The sequence below is a fragment of the Rana temporaria genome, chromosome 1 (assembly GCF_905171775.1).
Source record: "Rana temporaria chromosome 1, aRanTem1.1, whole genome shotgun sequence".
NCBI lineage: Eukaryota > Metazoa > Chordata > Amphibia > Anura > Ranidae > Rana > Rana temporaria.
The window spans coordinates 86,592,581-86,605,601 of NC_053489.1; positions in this window are offsets into that span (position 1 = coordinate 86,592,581).

Below are 13,021 nucleotides of genomic sequence, written 5' to 3' on the forward strand. Positions count from 1 at the left end.
GTTATATTTACAGTATATGTGTCATGTGTGAGTATGTTGGGTGTTATTAACAAATGCATTTTGGGGGACCTTAGGTTGTATCTAGTCGGAGCCAAAACCCCCATCCACATTAACTTCATCTACAATCAGCTAAATTGACCATTGACATATAACTGCAAATTTTATTGATTTCTCTTATTTTTTATACACCAAGTTGTAATTCAGATTTACAAGCCCATTTTATTTATTTTTGTTAATTTATGCAGAGCCACACATCTTTACAGATTACGCCTAACTATTCTCATCAGTCAAAAGGGTTTACAGTTTAATTTTAGAGCTTAGTGGTAAGTACTTCTGCCATAGAGCACTAGGGACCTTAGTTCAAAGCTCAGTTAGTACACTACCTGCCTGAGGTTTGCATTCTTCCTGTGCTTGTTTAGGTTTCCTCTAAGTACGCTGGTTTCCTCCCACACTCGAAAAACATGCTGGTAGGTTCCTCTCAAATTTGGCCCTTGTATGTTTTTTTTTTTTTAAACAAAGAAGGTTTTATTGAGCATAGGAAATATAACATACATGTTCCAGAGCATAACCATTACACATAATCTTTAGGGTATAACACACATTAAAAAAAGGAACTTTTGCACCACTGTATCTCTGTTTCTCATCCAGTGTTATCTCTATAGCCGAATCATACAACATTCGGTCTCCTCATGTAGATCTATACAATCACTAAATGGGATACATAGATATGACTGGACGGATGGATACTCTTTCAATACTATAATTTGCAGTTATAACAGTGCCGGCCCAAGACATTGTGCTGCCTGGTACCAAGAATGAGATGCTGCCCCCCCAAAATAATTACGCCCACCAAAATGCCCTCACGTCCATTATTTTATATTATGATAACTAAAGTGGACCTATCATGGCTCTATACATGTATATAGGAGTATAAAGAGGACCTGTTATGGTTGTTTACATGTATAGGAGTATAAAAAGGACCTGTTATGGCTCTATTCATGTAATTAGCCCCACAGTGGAGCGGAGAGCGGAACGGGAGGAGCAGTGGGGCGGCAATTAGCCCCACAGTGGAGTGGAGAGCGGAGCTGGTGGAATGGAATGGCAATTTCCGCCCCCCCCTGAAAGTGCTGCCTGGTACAATGGTACCATCGGGTCCCATGGTAGGGCCGGCCCTGAGTTATAAACCAAATCTACTGGAACTAAACCAGGGACATCGAACTAGGAATGAACCCGAACATCCCCCGGTTTGGTTTGTAGCAGAACATGCGAACAGGCAAAAAGTTTGTTCGAACGCGGGAACACCGTTAAAGTCTATGGGACACGAATGTGAAAAATCAAAAGTGCTAATTTTAAAGGCTTATATGCCCCAGGGGACATGTATCAATGCAAAAAAAGAGTAAAAAAAAAGGCATTTTTTTCGGGAGCAGTGATTTTAATAATGCTTAAAGTGAAACAATAAAAATGAAATATTCCTTTAAATATCGTGCCTGGGGGTGTCTATAGTATGCCTGTAAAGTGGCACAGTTTTCCCGTGTTTAGAGAAATACCACAGCAAAATAAAATTTCTAAAAGAAAAAAGTCATTTAAAACTGCTTCCGGCTGTAATGTATTGTCGGGTCCCGGCAATATAGATGAAATTTATTGAGAAAAACAGCATGGGTGCCCCCCCTCCTCCCTCCCAGCCCATTACCAGGCCCTTTGGGTCTTGTATGGATATTAAGGGGAACTCCGCACCCAAATAATAAAAAAAATGGCGAGGAGGTCCCCCAGCACTACATATTCTGAACAGCAGTATATATACTATACGGCCTGCCCTATATACTCTGCAAAAAATTGGACCTGATGCCGCGTACACACGATAATTTTTCGGCATGAAAAAAACAAAGTTTTTTCCAACTTCATCATTAAAACGATGTTGCCCACACACGATCGTTTTTAAAAAATGCTCTAGCAAAGCGCGGTGACGTACAACATGTACGACGGCACTATAAAGTGGAAGTTCCATGCGGATGACGCCACCCTTGGGGCTGCTTTAGCTGCTTTCCTGTTAGTAAAAGACGATTCGCGCTTTTCTGTCTGTTACAGCGTGATGAATGTACTTACTCTATTACGAATGGTAGTTTTACCAGAATGAGCGCTTCCGTCTCATAACTTGCTTCTGAGCATGCGTGTTTTTTTATCGTCGTTTTAGCCCACACACGATCGTTTTTTACAACCCGAAAAACGGCATTGTTTAAAACGTTGTTAAAAAATGCAGCATGTTCGAGAAAAAAAAATTGTCGTTTTTCAGAACCTGAAAAATGATGTGAAGCCCACACACGATTATTTTAAATTTCCTTTTTTTTAAAACGTTGTTTTTTTCATGACGAAAAATGATCGTGTGTACGCGGCATTAGGTGTTGGTGATATCAGAACACTGTAAGCCCTCACAGTTACTCTTAGTAAGCGCAAGAACGGGCCCTGCTGTGAAATACTATATCAAAAATTGTAATTACATGCCCCTGTTAAACAGGGGCAGAAAAATTGGGCCTTTGGTGGTGGTGGTGCCACAACACTGTAAGCCCTCACAGTTACTCTTGGTGGGCGCAGGAACGGGCCTGCCTTTGAATTTTTAGATCAAGAATTGTAATCACACACCCCTGTTAAAGAGGGGCAGAAAAATTGGGCCTTTAGTGGTGGTACCACAACACTGTAAGCCCTCACAGTTACTCTTGGTGGGCGCAGGAATGGGCCCTGCTGTGAAATATTAGAATTTAAATTACATGCCCCTGTTAAACGGTGCGATCTGTTGTACAAGTGTCAAAAAAGGCTCACATCAAGGAACTCCTCCTCCTCTCTTCTATCAGGCACCCAAGTAGAGTCAATGACCTCATCATCCCCTCCCACCTTGTCACTGGAGCAAACTTGGCAATATGCTGCAGCCGGGGGAACATGACTGCCAGTTTCTTGTCCTTCTTGGGCACCCTCTCTCTCTAGGATTACGTTACTCCCTTCCTCGACCCTGCAACCAACATCCACCAACTCTTCTGCATGTTCTGGCTCAATAAAGCGGCCAGCAGCAGAAAAAAAGGACAAACCTGCCCCACAGCCACCCGCAGAGGATGCACCATGTCCATGACCAGCACTGTTTACTGCAGACACAGAGCCTGCTTGCCCTCTTTTAGTGGCTTGTGAGCGTCTGCCTATCCTTGGTGGCCTTCTGGACATGATGTATATTTTGTTTTGCAACACCACACTACACTGTATTAGATACTATGTACACCACCAGAAGTGTAGTAGCAACTACACTTCTGGTGGTGTAGTACTACGGCTGTACTGTATTGTGTACTGTGTACACCATTTGAGCTGTGTACTGTTTACACCATTTGTAGATTTCCATGAATAAACTCAGTACCAAACTTGCATGTTGTGAAGTAAATTATTGTATGCTTTCGACAATTCCCCCCGAGGAGGACACGACATAGCATTTGGCAGCGTTCAGGGGCTTCAATTCTCTTCCGTCATAGGCCTCTGAGCTTGCCGAAGCATGTTCTCGTTTCCATTTATCCATGACAAGGCTTCAGCAGGGTGTTCAAAGAAGTGAGTTTGTCCCCTTAAGGTGATGCGTAGTTTTACTGGGTTAAGCATTGCATATGAGGCCTGTAGCTTCTGCAGGCCTTTTTTAGTCTCAGAGAAGAGTGACCTACTCTTCTGAACTGCAGCTGAGAAGTCAGGGTAAAAACAGACTCTTGTGCCGTCAAACTGGATGTTTCTTTTTTCTCTGGCTAGCCTTAGGATAATTTCTCTGTCCCTGTAGTTCAGCAAGTGTGCCAATAGTGGGCGGGGAGGGTGTCCCGGCAGTAATGGTCTGGCTGGGACTCTATTAGCCCTCTCCACCGAATACGGGTGTGTGAAGGCCTCTTTACCAAAGATATCAGTCATCCACTACTCCACAAATTGAGTGGGGTCCCGGCCCTGCACCTTTTCAGGTAACCCCACTATTTTCACATTGTTGCGCCTTAGGCGATTCTTGAAGTCCTCAGCGTGCATATCCGTGGCTTTAGCCAGGTGTGTAGTGGATTGGAACTCTCTAAACATAATGGGAAGTTTATAATGTAGAACACTGATTCTGCCCTCTGCTGCTGTGGTTCTCTCTCTTATTTTTTGTAAGTCCTGTCTGATCAGGCTGACCTACTCCTTTAAACCCCCAAAGCATTCCTGTAGGTTATTCACTGAGGCCCTACATTTGTTCACAGCTTGCAGGATTGCAGCTAGGGTCAGTTGTTCTTCCCCTCCTCTCAAGGGTCCTCTGACTCCTCTAGTATATCAGTGTGACTATCAGCCTGATCCATCATAGAGGGTGCTCCCTGCCCTTTCTCCCCCTCCTCCATGTCAGGGTCACAGGGTTCTGTTCCAGCGTCTAAATCATGCATGCCAGCCAGGTCAGATTTCTCTGCCACCTTCTGGGCATAGTATCGCATATCTCTGGGGGGTTCTCCGGTCCAGTCTTTGGGGTATTTAAGTTGTTTACTCACCCCTCCTTGGATTTTTCCCCACCACGCGCTTTCTGTGTAGACACGGGCCATCTACCTGGTTGCCATGGATCAGCATCACCACTGTTTGAGGGAAGATGTCAGCAGGTGTTAAAGCAGATGTTCCCCCGTGTCGTACATTCAAAACCGAGTGTCTCACTAAGACGAAAACCGGATCAATTATGAGGTCATTGCGGGAGCTCTGTGACAAAGCATCTGCTCACATGCCGCGCTGGCCACGCCCCCCAGCCGTTGTATGTTTAGTGTAAGACTATATGTTAGCTAGGGACCTTCCATTTTAAGATCCTTGAGATCAGGGACTCACGTGAAAGTACAAAATATAAAGCACTGCGTAAATTGTCAGTGCCAGATTAATACTCATAACAGATCATTTGGAAGCCATTAAGGGCTTTTTCTCAGAGAATAGGTGCAGGAACCGTCCCCTTCTGAGTCCCTTCTTGTCCCTTCAATCACTGGAAAAAAAAATATTCAATGGGCTCAACATGCCTCTCAGCAATTTCCTTGGGTTGTCTACTTTCCAAAATGGGGTCATTTGGGGGGGCTTTGTACTGCCCTGCCATTTTAGCACCTCAAGAAATGACATAGGCAGTCATAAATTAAAAGCTGTGTAAATTCCAGAAAATGTACCCTAGTTTGTAGACGCTATAAGTTTTACGAAAACCAATAAATATACGCTTATTGACATTTTTTTTTACTAAAGACATGTGGCCGAATACATTTTGGGCTAAATGTATGACTAAAATTGAGTTTATTAGATTTTTCTTATAACAAAAAGTAGAAAATATATTTTTTTTACAATATTTTCCATTTATATCGCCAAAAATAAAAATCGCAGAGGCAATCAAATACCATCAAAAGAAAGCTCTATTTGTGGGAAGAAAAGGATGCAAATTTTGTTTGGGTACAACATTGCATGACCGCGCAATTACCAGTTAAAGCAGCGCAGGGCCAAATTGTAAAACCACCTCGGGTCCTTAACCTGCATATTGGTCCGGGTCTTAAGTGGTTAAGAAAAGCAGTAAAGTAGATCCCCCGCAGCCAGAAGCAATAGACCCCTCCCAGCAACAGTAGATTCCCCCAGCAACAATAGACCCAAACATTGATCCCCCAGCATCCAGCCCAGCATCAATATACTCTCCAGCAGCCAGCAACAACAGACACAGTACTACTCAACAGTAGTTCCCTTCCAGCAAAAATGCACACCCCCACAACATAAGCCCAACCAGCAACAATAGATCCCTCCTCAGAAACAATAAACCACCCCAGCTACAATAGACACCCCTCAGCAACAATAGACTGCCACGCAAAAGTAGATGCTGCCCAGCAACAAAAGATTCCCCTGCAGCCAGCAACAATAGACCCCTTCCTCAGCAGTAGATCACTTCCAGCAACAATTGACTCCCCCAACAACATAAGTATACTTCCCCAGCAACAATAAATCCCCCGTCAGCAACAATAATAGACTGCCATGTAAAAATAGAGCTTCTTCAGGAACGATAGATCCCCCAGCAGCCATGGACCCTCCAGCATACCTCAGCACTCCATGCCTTTGCATACGTTCAGTACTGAAGGTGTCGGAACTGCGTTCCCCCGTGTTCCCACATGTCCCCACTGAAAAAAAAACCTAACCTACAAAAGTTTTTTATGTGTAAGGAAACTAGAACTTTTGGAGAAGTCAGAGTGTTTTTGCTAGGAACTAAACCCAGACCACCAGCACTTCAAAGTCTTAGGCCCCGTACACACGACCGAACATGTCCGCTGAAACTGGTCCGCAGACCAGTTTCAGCGGACATGTTCGGTCGTCTGTACGTCCGACCGGAAAATTTTCCGGCGGATCGGACAGGTTTTCAGCGGACAAATGTTTCTTAGCATGCTAAGAAACATGTCCGCTGGAAGCCTGTCCGTCGGACATGTTCGGTCGTCTGTACAGACTCACCGGACATGTCCGCTCGGCCGAAAGCCCTCGCATGCGTCGAAGTGATTTTGACGCATGCGTGGAAGCATTGACCTTCCAGGGCCGCGCACGTCGCCGCGGATTTCTGTCTGATGGTGTGTACAACCATCAGACAGAAATCTCCGAGCGGACATGTTCGCTGAAAACGGTCCGGCGGACCGTTTTCAGCGGACAGTTCGTCCGTGTGTACGAGGCCTTAGTGCTAAACAGTGTTATTTTTATGCACTGTATCATCTGTGCTTATTTTGCCTATTGCAAGTGACTATTATACTTTATATATAAATATGTATACTGTAATCTGTTCAAGCCTTTTTTTAAGAATAAACAGCAATTTGCTACCAGTATGAATGATTGGTATGCAAGCTGTTTTTATATCAGTATAGAAGGTAACACACAGTTTAATGAGCTGTGGTTTAGATACAATTTTCTCACAGTTCCCATTCCATCGCAACTCCCTATCAACAGACTGTGGAGGATGCAGGAGGGAGGTATGTTACCAACTATGTCTATGTGTGCAAATCATTAAAAAAATTATTCATTTTCAAAGCTTAAAGGGGTTGTATGGCTTCGTTTTTGTTTTGTTTTTAAATAACAAACATGTTATACTTACCTCCACTGTACAGTTCATTTTGCACAGAGTGGCCCCGATCCTTGTCTTCTGGGGTCCCTCGGTGGCTGTCTTGGCTCCTCCACGCAAGAGCTAACCCCCTTCATGGGAAACGCTCTCCCAAGGGGGTTAGCTTGCGGGCATGCTCCCATGATTGACAGCAGCGCGAGCCAATGGCTGCGCTGCTATCAATCTTTCCCATCTAGGCAATCAACGGCCAGACTCCTTGGAGAAGAGGATGCTGGGGGATGAGCACAGCAGGTGAATGGGCTCAGGTAAGTAAAACGGGGGGCTGTGGGGGCTGTCATTGCCAGGTGTTTTTTCACCTTAATGCATAGGATGCATTAAGGTGACAACAAAACACAAACCTTTACAGCCTCTTTAAGGCCTGGTTCACACCGATGCATTTTTTAGTGCATTTTTAGTTTTGCAGAAACACACTACAGTCCATTTAACATGATTTCCTATGGGTCATGTTCACATCTGTGCATGTTATGGAAAAGGCCAGGGACTTTTTTTCAGGTTTTTGGTTCCATAGACTTTAATGTATCAAAAACGTGTATTGAAAAACGCAAAATGCACCTGGAATATGCAAACTGAAACCTGCATAGGTGTGAACCAGGCCTTACTGAACAAGTTGAAGATAGAAGCTGATTGGTTGCCATGCACAGCTGTTACCACTTCTGTCTGCTCCATTTTTGATGTATTTATTCACAGATTTTTATGCCACTTATACTTTATTATCACAGCCACAATTGTTAATCACTTAAGCCCCGGACCATATTGCTGGTCAAAGACCAGGCCACTTTTTGCTATTAGGGACTGCGTCGCTTTAACTGACAATTGCACGGTCATACGACATGGCACTCAAACAAAATTGGCGTCCTTTTTTTCCCACAAATAGAGCTTTCTTTTGGTGGTATTTGATCACCTCTGCGGTTTTTAGTTTTTGCGCTATAAACAAAAATAGAGCGACAATTTTTTTAAAAATGAATATTTTTTACTTTTTGCTATAATAAATATCCCCCAAAAATATATAAAAAAACATATTTTTTCCTTAGTTTAGGCTGATACGTATTCTTCTACATATTTTTCGTAAAAAAAAATCGCGATAAGTGTTTAATGATTGGTTTGCGCAAAAGTTATACCGTTTACAAAATAGGGGATAGTTTTATGGCATTTTTATTAATATTTTTTTTTACTAGTAATGGCGCCGATCAGCGATTATTATCGGTACTGCAACATTATGGCAGACACTTCTGACACCTTTGACACATTTTTGGGACCATTGGCATTTTTATAGCGATCAGTGCTATAAAAATGCATTCATTACTATAAAAATGCCACTGGCAGGAAAAGGGTTAACACTACGGGGTGATGAAGGGGTTAAGTATGTTCCCTGGATGTGTTCTAACTGAAGGGGGGGTGGACTGACTTGGGGAAATGACTGATCATTTGTATGAACAGACAATCAGGCATTTCTCCCCCTGACAGGACCGGTAGCTGTGTGTTTACACACACAGCTCCCGGTTCTCGCTCTGTAACGAGCGATCGCGGGTGCCCGGCGGTGATTGTGCCCGCCGGGCACATGTGTCGGTGTCAGGGGCAAGCGGGAGGCGCGCGCGCGCCCCTATTGGCTGCTCGGCGAGATGACGTAGATCTACGTGATCTCGCCCAGCAGAGCCAACCTGCCACTGTATAACTGCGGAGGCTGGTCGGCAAGCAGTTAATTGCAACAGTAAAATCAGTCTGTATATGCAGAAAAGCATGCTTGTTTTACTCACTGTGGAACCCAAGGGGTTAATTCTCTGCATTATGTAAAAAGGCTGTTTGATCCTGTCTTTTTTGGTCCTCCCCTTATTCCACTGTCCCCAATCTATCTCCTGACAGTACAGAGCATTGGGGGCAATCTGCTCAGTATGGTGTGTAATGCTAGAGAATTTTTTCTTCCTTGGGAGGTTGCACGTGATCAGCACTGTCCAGACAGAGGTTCAGAGGGTCCTGCATCCTCGTAGGACAATCAGGGGAGAATGAAAACTCCTCCTACAAGCTTTAACCAGGCACTGAGAGAAGTCACAAGACTGCTATATAATGCCGATGAGAAAGTATTTAGCAGTTTATATCTTCTAAAATAATTGCATTTCTATGTTCAGTGTAATGTGGGAGACCATATATAGTGAATACAGGGTCCTGGGTTTAGTACTTTAATAAGGATCATTCCAAAGTAACACTGAAACCATGATCAAAGAACTGTCTATGGTTAATGAAAGCACAATTCACACAGACATATTTTTCCTTCTACACAGCCAGGAGATACTCTTGTAATCTTGTCAGCTATATAAATAGTACCCATATTCTGTATGACATGACTTGGTATAACAAGGCATGAAGCATAATGCACCTCAGTATTTCCTTTTACAGTGCAACATTACAACTGTCATCAGGGTATGTGTTCACTCAAAACTTTAGAGAGAAACTCCAGTGAACCAACTAAAGAATGTAGCCAGCCAAGTATAATTCTCATAAACTTCAAGGAAGACCTTATTTTTGGAAAGCAGCCATGTGCAAAACCAAGACTTCCCTTTCTCTAAATACGTTGCTGGGAAATTAAAAGACTTCAGCTAACTTTTTATCATTTTGGAGAATCAGTGGGGAAGGCAAAATGAAGGTGGTTGTAGGTGGTGACCCAGATTCAGCCGACAGCTAGCTACAGTCTGCTGTTGGCTGATATCACAGAGCTGCCCCAGGCTCTGGTGGGATCCTGACAATAATGTTGGGATCCTCCCAGATGCTTTATGGCAGCTGGCTCAGCCTCTCAGCACACTGCTAAGAGCCTGAGTCAGCCACACCTGCCCCTTCCAAAGTCTGTTATGCCGCGTACACACGATCATGTTTCGGCATGAAAAAAACTTAGTTTTTCAAAAACGTCATTTAAAATGATTGTGTGTGGGCTACACATCATTTTTCAGGTTCTGAAAAACGACAAAAAAAAATTCGACATGCTGCATTTGTAAACGTCGTTTTAAACAATGTCGTTTTTCGGGTTGTAAAAAAATATCGTGTGTGGGCTAAAACTACGTAAAAAACCCGCGCATGCTCAGAAGCAAGTTATGAGACGGGAGCACTCGTTCTGGTAAAACTACCGTTCATAATGGAGTAAGCACATTCATCACGCTGTAACAGACAGAAAAGCGCAAATCGTCTTTTACTAACACGGAATCAGCTAAAGCAGCCCAAAGGCGAATGGAACTTCCCCTTTATAGTGCCGTCGTACGTGTTGTACGTCACCGAGCTTTGCTAGATCATTTTTTTAAAACGATGGTGTGTAGGCAACGTCGTTTTAATGATGAAGTTGGGAAAACTTTGTTTTTTGGACATGCTGAAAAATGATTGTGTGTTAGCGGCATTACTTTTCGCGATTTGCAGTAAAGTGCCCTCTAAAACGCATTATTTTAGAGCAACAATGTAAACCAAGTGAAAGTCATGAGCTCATCAATATGCCGGTCACACGCTGGGCGAAGGACAAGACCTAGTTGGACTGGTTGGCTGTAGTAGAAAAAAGTCAGGTCTTCAGGCTTGCTGCACTTTCTGGAAGAGCTGTCTAAACCTCAGGAATGAATAGGCAAAATACAAATCCTTTTGGCAGGTAATCCTTGAGCTGTAGTAAAATCCCCCAGAGGATGGGCGGAAGGACGGATGAAGCTTCAGTTTAGGGATCCACTATGATTCTAGCTTCATGTACTTGCAGTCCAAAAAAGTAGCCTTCAGGGTAGGTCCCATATAGGTCCCATTGAAGAACGTGTAAAAAGACCTACAGTGGGGAACTTGAAGTGCTGGTCAACATTTGAAAGTTGAAATTGAACTGTACAGTGTTGCTGATGTCAGGTGCAAATTGGCAGTGGCGAAATTGTGTTGGAAAGAATTATGCACTTTGGGCCAGATTCACAAACGAGATACGACGGCGTATCTACTGTTTCTAACTATGCGACTGATTCATAGAATCAGTTACGCATAGATAGCCCTAAAATCCGACAGGTGTAATTGAATTACACTGTCGGATCTTAAGGATGCAATTCTAGGCCGGCCGCTAGGTGGCGAGGCCATTGCGGCCGGCGTAGAATATGCAAATGAATACTTACGGCGATCCCCGAACGTCCGAACGGCCCGTCGATCTAACTCTACATCGTTTCCGTCGAGTTACGCAGCGTAAAACTAGGGCTGAGCCCTAGTTGTCTTAAGCCATGTTAAGTATGGCCGTCGTTCCCGCGTCGAAATTTAAACATCAATGGCGTTTGCGTAAGACGTCCGTGAATGTCGCTGGACGCCATTTACGTTAGCGTCTAAGCAAATGACGTCGGTGCGACGTCATTTAGCGCAATGTACGTCGGGTAATTTACCCGACGGAGCATGCGCAGTACGTCCGGCGCGGGAGCACGCCTAATTTAAATGGGACTCGCCCCATTCGATTGGGCCCGCCTTGCGCCGGACGGATTTAGGATACACCGCCGCAAATTTTCAGGTAAGTGCTTTGTGGATCGGGCACTAACTTGGGAAATTTGCGGCGGTGTAACTTAAATCGTTGCGCCCGGGCTACGTGAATCTGGCCCCAAGTTCCAGTTAAGGTAAAACAATATAAAGGCTGATCGTGTGAAAAATTCATTTATTTCATGAGGTGGGCCTCAGGCGAGGAGCATGTAAGTAAGCAAGATGTTGGAGTTCCTCCATAATACAGGGTATGGTACCCTATTGTGTTCCTGTTACAGGAGGACGGTGGGAAGTTCCCTTGGCCAGCATGACCATTGCTGGTGGGGAATCAGGTCCTGCTAACACCTTTATTTACCAGAAGGTAGAAGGATTGGCCTTTAAGGTTTTTCCGACAAGCCGAAAAATCGGTGCGAGAATGAGCGCTTCCACAGAATTTTTCCTGCAGTTGCTTGTTTATGTTCATCTTTTACGAAAAGATACTGGTCTTAAAGATGTGATTTTCTTCTGAACATCCACGGGTTTAATGACATTTTACAATACAACAATACAAAGGTACAGTATCTCACATGTTACAAGCATTATGAATTAAGGGAAAGATTAGCAGAGATTAGGCAGAGCCATTAAATTGCAGCCAGTGACCCGGATTTAGAATTTTCAGAATTCCGTACTGTACATTCTTGTATTTGCCTGTGTAGCCTTGGCTACTGTGTACAGCTGGGGAATTAAGGACATCATCTGATTTACTGCAGGATTTCGTAAATCTATGATAAAACCACAACCACCGTTAAAAATTTAAAGCTGGCAAACGGCCCTTATCTTTCAGTAAATATATGAACATATTGTGAGACTCAACAACTGGATGCTTTAAAGTGAACCTTTCCATTCCCTGGGCATGTCAACAAAGCAGTAACTTTATAGTCCACTTCATCAGCTACGTAAAACCCATAACTTATTTTTCCAAAATGTGCAGCCTAAGCAGACTAAACAGAGATGTTCTTGATATGCAAATTCATAATTTTTATGAAAAATCAACAGTTAAGCTCTCATCTATAACCATTAAACTTAAACCATTCCCCTTGGATGTGCAAGCAGAAAAGCCCAGCAGAAATCAGTAACACTTAACTGTCACAAACAATGCAGAGGTGTGTTTGACATAAATGTTCACGTATAATTATCTCTACTGGCATTATTGCTTTACCTTGAATTCAACATTAATAATTTTTCAAATCACTTATATTATTCACAATCATGTGTATCAATTGCCCTTTAGTAACTACCTGTAAAGTGCATAGCCAGCACTTTTTTTTGTTATGATACTGAAATGCAGTGGCGGTGCGTCCTTAAAGGGAGCAGGAGCGCCGCCCCCCTTTCCTGTCACTCTCTCTCCCGCATAGATAGATTCATGCATTGCATGAATCTATCTATGGTCGCCGCTGCCGCTCC